General features: G+C 30.5%; 1 non-coding gene across 1 annotated transcript; it reads right to left on the bottom strand.

Moving 5' to 3' along the window:
• Positions 1-3,176: 3,176 nt before the first annotated feature.
• LOC107866078 lies at positions 3,177-5,024 on the bottom strand. The gene is made up of 2 exons (XR_007053716.1): positions 4,795-5,024; positions 3,177-4,207 (listed from the first exon to the last, which is right to left on the bottom strand). It is a non-coding gene; the product is annotated as an uncharacterized LOC107866078 (transcript).
• Positions 5,025-8,230: the final 3,206 nt, after the last annotated feature.

Consider the following 8,230-nt stretch of genomic DNA (forward strand, 5'->3'; position numbering starts at 1 on the left):
TGTTCTTGGGGAATAAATTTAAAACATAAATGGTTCCAAACCAATTATTTTTTCTCAAATCCAACAATAATTATATTATTAGTAGCAAAAGACAAATAACATAAAGAATTACTAACCTTGAAATTACCTTTAGATTTATAATTTCACCATATTTGATAGAGTCTCGTACTGATAACGTGTTATGAAATATAAAGTAAAGAAGAAGAAGAATAGAGAGAACCTTGAAATTACCTTTAGATTTATAATTTCACCATGTTTGACAGAGTCTCGTGCTGATAACGTGTTATGAAATATAAAGTAAAGAAGAAGAATAGAAAGAGAAGAGAGGAGACTTCTTTATTTCTCATGAAGATTCTTGAGGAGTTAATTACAATGAAGGAAACCCTTCTATTTATAAGAAAAATTTACTCCTAGTTTCTCAATAAAAGACAGAGAGTTTAAATCATGACAAATATCAACAAGATCTTGATAAATCTTTAATAGATCTTGATAGTCATTTACTTTAATGACATTTTAAAAAAATGTTTTTCAAAATGTATTTTTTAAGTGAGAATCAGTTTGGTTTGACTAATCAAACTATAAGGAAAAAAAAAGTAATTTAAACCAATGATTAGTGCTCAACCAAACATGTAAATATAAATTTTCTTTAAATTAGATATTCGTACTTGAAATTGCATGACATTAATGTTGATCATCATGAATTTTTTAATATTTTATTTTGTACATAATATATTTTTTACAAAATATTATAACGTAATATTTGAGTATTCGGTTATAAATGTATAATTTTATAAAAAGCGTACCACGATAATAAACATCATTGTCATTATAGGTAGAATACCGTTATAGGTAAGTAAAATATAACAAATTAATTCCAAAAAAAAAAATCAGACCTATATAATAAAATATTTTTTATAAGGAAAGGACAAATTATTACTGTAGTTAACTTTATATACCTTTTATAAATTAAATTTAATAGTTTATTTGACCAAACTTGCCAAATTAGCTTTTCTCTTTAAAAAAAATATTTTTCAAAAATGTGTTTTTTATTACTGAGAATCAATTTGGTTTGACTAATCAAACCTTTTTTCAAAAAGGTACTTTAAATCAATAATTAGTGCTCAACCAAAACTTTTAAAAATTACTTCTAAGAATAATTTCTTTTAACTTCTGAAAAATAAATTTGATTACTTGACCAAACAAACTACTCCTATAATTGACATTTCATGTGGGATAAAATTTTAGTCACAATTAACAAACCAGTATACTCTGAGGGTTCTTAATCAAGCTAATTATATATTGTTATGATGTAGGCTAAATTGTTGAAATTGTTCATGTGAGTGGTAATGTTCAATTATTAATGATGTAAACATATGTTGATTGATTTAATTAAGGCCAGGAAATTCTGCAAAGCCAACAACATTTGCATATAAACAAACTTTGATTTAGTGAACGACTGTGAAATTGAAACAACGAATTAATCAATATGACACTGGAAAAATAAAAATATCATTTTGTTACTGCTGAACTAACTGATGATTTTTCCCTCAAATAACTAAGTTACAACAAGAACAACCCACAAAGTGGGGTATATTGAGTAAAATGTCGTCCATATCACTATCTCTGAGGTAGAGCCGCTGTTTCTGATAGCTTAGAAACAATAGGTAGTAACAAAATGACCGATAAAAGCGGAAACAAGATTACCACAAAATAATGCTACAATCCACAAAATATCATCAATGCATGGCAATTTAAAATTTGCAAAATTAAGTCAAGGGGTTAAGTCATGGTCATTCATTGTTTTAGTGCTATAAATATGTGTGAACTAGATTCGGGGTCGTTTGGTAGAGTGTATTGAAAATAATAATGCATGTATTAATTAATGTGTATTACAAGTACATTGTTTGGTACTCCCTCCGTTTCGAAATAAGTGAATTGTTGAGGTATTTATTGGTGTTTCAAAATAAGTGAATCATTGATTTTTTTTTTAATTTACCCTTATGATTTGACAACCAATTAACTTTTGAAAACGTATTACAAGATCAACATTTTCTTTTTTAGGGGTAAAAATAAGAAGTTGTGTTAAATTTATATCCTTAGTATTTTTTCCTTAATTTGTGTTGTGTATTGAGGTGTGCATTAATAATACATATCATTTCCTATGGATTAGCAATACAAGACATTTAATATATGCATTAACTTATTAAATGACAAACTTACCCCTTGAAATATCTTTCAATCCTTTTTCCCATATAATTACATTTCCCAGTTTCATTTTCCCTCCATTTTTGTTATAAAAATTCTCCTCCTTGTATCACTTTCCATGGAAAAGAGAGACTAACTTGGAATGCTATTAAAGTCTTTTGCTAAGTTTGATTATTTAGCCACTAATAGCAGAAAAATAAGTCTTTCAAAGTCAACAAATTGATGATGAAATTTTGGTGAGAATATCTATTTTTTATTAGCTTCTTGATTATCCATTGTTTTCTAAGTACAACATCTTTACATCTGCAATATTCATGCGTCCGTAGATCGCATTACAACCATTTATCTTATCAAGAGCTTCATAAAGCGTGAAATCGTTCTCCATCTTTATTCTGATCAAAATACCGTCAAATTTATTGCAAGACTTTTAGAATCTATAGAAAAGTTGAAATAGAAATTTTTGTTTAGTTGCTGGTACTTGCTTCTGCCTTAATGTTCAAAATAAGAATTTCATTCGAAATTTTTTTTCATAAATAGTCAATGAACTCCATAATTTCATAAAATATTTGAAAAATTATATATACCAGGAAGTTCCCAAGGTTCACATTTGTTAATATCAACTTCAGCAATAGCAAGAGCAGTAAAGTTGGAATCTAAAACTTTCTTCAGCAAATAGTAAGTAATAAGCACTTCATCAGTAGGGGTGAGAAAAAATTGGGGGTTTTGTTCCTACAAGAGTAGCTTATGCAACTTGCTTACCTTATTTAAGAGTGTGTATAGAGAAGGGTAATTTGGTAAACAAATATTCTTTTATAAAATATATTTCAATATATAATATTATTAATACATTAAATCAAACACTGCATAATTAATACCAGCATTATTAATACTTGCATTAATAATACAAGTATTACTAATACATCTTATTCAGCATTAATCTTATACACTCTACCAAAGGACCCCTAATAGAGTGAAAGTTCAATGGGATAAAATCATTTAACTACTCCAGCTGCAGAACAATCATATTTGCATATGGAAAAAGTTCAGATTATAGACAGTAAATGGGTAACTTATGCCTTGGTGCTATAAGGAATTGTATCGACAAACAAAGTTTCAATCAAACTAGTCCCATGAAGTTTCTGCCTAGTGATTTCATCCAACTGTGCAGCCATCTCCAGCGTTATATGGTTTCTCCAATCTCCAACTTGACCTTTCCTCAAGAAATGCCGGTTCTCCACAGCAAGTTGTGGACTGAAATGTTGCACTCCCGTCTGGTTCACTTTCAAACTGCTCAGATTCTCAAAGCTACAAAGCCTTAAAATCTCCTGCACAGCCCCTTGTGTCTCTTCTTCTAAGCAAAATGGCTTATCCAAGAACTTGGCCAATTTGGTAAGACAGACAACGGGGTCTGTCTTCCTGTCCTCGTAAGTCAAGAAGAGAATGCCTTCCAATAACCCGAAACATGATCCCAAATGGGTCCAAAATGTGATACACCTTTGCAAAACAGACCAAATGCATCTTCGATTGGAAAAGAAGGCAGCTGTTTGGGCCTTAGCTTCTTCATATAATGCCAATTTGAAACGAAAACATCCTTTGTCTCTCGGTAAACATACACGATTTTGCAACCATGTTGTTCCTGATTTGGGAAAGTAGCTAGAAGAATATCGGTGGGTTGAGCTTTGAAGTATTGTTGCGCCCTCTTAACCATTTCAACAGCTTCCGAAGTGAACCAAAAGGACTTATATTGGTAAAGATGCTCAGTTCTCCAACCTTTTTCTTTGGAAAGGGTTGACAGCATGTCACTGTCATTCTGCTCATCTTTATTATTGCATTCATGATCACCGTGTTCACGTTGAGAACAGTAGGAAACCGGCATGTCCATGGAGGAGATAGGAGTTTGATAAACTCTACACACCAAATTCGTGTTCACCAGCTTGAACTAGAGACGAACCCACTCATCAACAAATTAAAAGCTTGTTTTCCCTACAACTTTGTAAGAAACCTATAGGAATGATCAGAAAGGCTTAATATTCTGTTGTTTCTAACTTTTAGCAATCAAAAACTCAGTTGTGATTTGTGAGCTAAAGCAACATTTTTCAATGATAGAGATGACTTAAGAATGCACTTCACCAAAATAATACTTCCAATACAGATGAAAGGGTTTAAAAAAATGTCCTTTAAGCTATGTGAAATTGAATAAGAATGCCCTTGCGTTAATAGTTTGAGCATTTTTTGACCAAACAATTAACGGCAGGGGCATTTTTGGACCAAATTATCAACGGTTCACATAATTTAAGAGCATTTTTGATCCTTTTCTGCTTCCAATAGACCAATACTATTACTTATTTTAAATTAGGTATAGCTATTAAACAATAAAGCAGTTCTGTACTATTATCCAATTTCCTTGCAGCATCTTTTCCCTTAATGGTTAGCACAGAATTAAGCTGATCATTCTTACAACTCAATCAACTCAAATTCATTTTCTCTCGTGTTGGATCATCCAAAAAATGCATTGCATTTGAAGAATTCAACACAAAGAGGTCGATTTTTTTGAACAGTCCGAGCAACATAGCTTTGAAGAGAACTTACTTGTTATACTTTTTTGCAGCGAGGACCTGGAACGCCGGGCGAGATTGTGCAACGAATGGGTTGCATTTTGTGAAAGAGAAGAAGTGTACTTGATATCATCTGCATTGCTAAATATATATAGACAAAGAAGAGTAACCAACTGTACTCTTGTCCATACTGTTATTGGTTGTTCTGTAACAAACTCCTAATTACAGAATTTACAAAGATAGAAATAATGTATACAAAGGACCTTCTAGACTATCTTTTGCAATGCATGTGAACTAACATCTATATTTGGAAAGACATTTTTCCATTAATTCCATAGTGGAAAGAAAGAAAACAACTTTACAAACCAGTACCTAAATATTTTAGAAAATCAAATATTACACTACGTACTCCTTCAACTAAACAACTAACCATTCTAGAAACGGAAAAGGGTCAGAAATACCCTTCAAGTATTGAAATTGGATCAAAAATATCCTTCGTTAACCTATTGGGCCAGAAATACCCTTCAAGTATTGAAAATGGTTCAAAAATGCCCCTCCATCCACCTTTATGGCTCAAAAATACCCTTGCAACTAACGATTTTTAAAAATCATAATTAAAAATTCGAAAAAGGATCAGAAATACCCTTTAAGTATTGAAATTGGTTCAAAAATACCATCCACCCACCTTTATGACTTAAAAATACCCTTCCAACTAACGATTTTCTTAAATCATAAATAATTTTTTTTAATATACGTGACAACTTTCACTTGGTTGAAACTAAATTAATTAAAATGTTATATACAATCCGGCCTCAACTCAAGCTTTGGGGTGGGGTGGGTGATTTTGAGTGGTATACGCTTTGTAATTTATTTTCCCTACTTTGATTAGGGAAATTATTTTTCTTAATTTGAAATTTAGAATAAATATGTTTTTTAGAAAAATATTTTCAAAATTTTTAGTCAAACGAACATTTTCGTTCGCCGAACCCACCCTTAAAAGCTTGTAATGGTGAGGTGATGCTTTTTCTGATAGTTCTAGCCCCGGCATAAGAGAACACTCCAAGGTTCATAATTAATCAAAATTTTACATCAAAATCTCTTACCTATTTTTTTTTTTCTACAAATGGCCTTAAATAATTAATTATCATTTAACTCGTGTGGAATTGATATATATTATATTCTTCGTTATACAATTTTCTATTATTTTAATTCTCACCTGAAATATTATACCAGTAGATTGCGATGATTCTTTATGAAGGGAAGAGAATGTACTCCATAGTTATATTCCTTGCCCCAGAAAAAGTAACATGAATCTTTAAGGTTAGATTTTGACCATATTATAGAACAATAATGTCAAATAATGATACTGTATATCCTCAGTTTTAATTTATTTATTTTAATTATTATTTACATAAAATATTTTAAATTATTAATTATATTATATCTTTTAATAGTGCAATCATTTTATGAACATAATTTTTAATATATAAATTTTATTATAAAAAAATAAAAATTTTATATCCAAATTCACATCAAATATTAATTAGCTTGATCATTATACTTCGATAAACAAAGAAATGGATAGTAGTTACAAAGATTTGACGTTTGCATGAAAGAGTAAAATTACTGAAAGTACTGGTATTTTATTTACTATAGATATTCTCCACAAGCATAGATTAAAAAATATTTTCACAAAGTTTATATTGTCTCGTTTTGACGCTATATTAAAGCCTAGCATTATTGACGTTGGGGTTGTCACACCCTTTTTTCCGCCCGAAGGGAGTCGAGTTCGAAGGTTTTTCCAATTAAAGTGACAGTAATGAATAGGGATTATTTTATTTACAGAGTCGCCACTTGGAATTGAGTTTTGGTGTTCCAAGTCACCTTTTTTGAATCCCTAGTCAAAAGGAAATGACTCTTTATTATGGTCTGCGAAAACAGAAGATCGGGTAAGGAATTCTGTTGACCGAGGGGAAGGTGTGAGGCATCCCTCGAGTCCCGTGGTTCTAGCACGATTGCTTTTATTGACTTAGCTTGACTTAAATTATTTGTTAAATTATGTTAAGGCCTATTTCGCTCATTTTTATTGATACCGAAAATTTGTCTTATTAAAATAAATCAATGAAAGTTAATTTTTTAGAAAAATACTTGATAAGGTGCATTACTTCATCCTTGAAAATGTTTCAGAAAGATGCATATGCCGCATTTTTAATTGAAACGAATATTTTAAAATGTACCTAAAATTATCTAGCATTTTTTTTTTAAAAAAAGGGCTTTGTCTACCCAAAGTGTTACTTAACTTTAATAATAAATTTGAGTAAAATTGATTTAAGGTTATTAATTAATTTAACAAAACAAAAAAAAATCAAAATTTATTAATAACAACGAACAAAATAATAATAAATAATAATGAAAATAATATTCCTAAATAAATTTATTTCAATGGTTAAAAAATGTTATCTAGTGATTAATTTAAAATAATTTAATAATGCATAAAAAAACGTATTATGAATTAATGCATCTTAATCATAAAAAGACAAAAAAGTAAATACTAATAATAAGACATTATAGTAATATAAGATTTGCACGTTTCTTGAAAGATAATATTACTTCAATATCACAAATAGTTCTTAGGCGTGATTTATTCATCTTCCAAGTTAAATTTATTTTTGCAAAATACTACTTCAAACTTTCTATTATCAATCAAAACTATAGAAAACAAAATAAAATAAAACTCATGCTAGAGAAAAAAAAAAGGATATGGCTAGATCTGATACTAGAGGGGGAATAAGGGAGAGGGCGATGGGTGGTTACTAACGTTGGTGGCACGGATCTGGTGAGGATTGGCTGGAGAAGGGATCGACAGCGTCGTGGCTGATTTTGGAGTAATGAAGGAAAAGGGGAGAAGGGAGCGACGTCGATTTGACTTCGCCGATGATGGTAGTTGGACGGTTTTTCGGCAAGGAATGCGTTGACGTAAGGGATAGGGAAAGAGGGTGATGCCAGCGGGTAAAGCGGTGCTCCGGTCAGAATTTGATGGTTTTGGGATATTTAGTTGCCAAAAAAATGGCGATTCCGGCGAACATGTCGCCGGAAAAGAAATCCCCTATTTCGTTCACTCTTTCCATCCTCTCTCTCTATCTCTCGATTTCTGTATTTTTTCTTGTCCCGATTTCTATCTCACTTCTCTTCTGATTTTTTTTGTGTATATCAGTGTGAGTATGAGTTGTCGTATATGAATATGAATGTGTATGCAATGCGTGATGTTGTTATTGATAGTGTGTGCAATGAATCACAATATGGTGTGTGGAATTGTAATAATATTTATTTTTTTAATGTTTTCTTTCTATTTTAATTTTTAAATTAGACAATATCGTTTATACAGTATTTTTATATTCAACACAATATAAATATATAATATTTAGTAATTTGATATCATAATAATAACAGAAAATTTATGTGATCAATCA

Source organism: Capsicum annuum, chromosome 3 (genome assembly GCF_002878395.1).
Source record: "Capsicum annuum cultivar UCD-10X-F1 chromosome 3, UCD10Xv1.1, whole genome shotgun sequence".
NCBI lineage: Eukaryota > Viridiplantae > Streptophyta > Magnoliopsida > Solanales > Solanaceae > Capsicum > Capsicum annuum.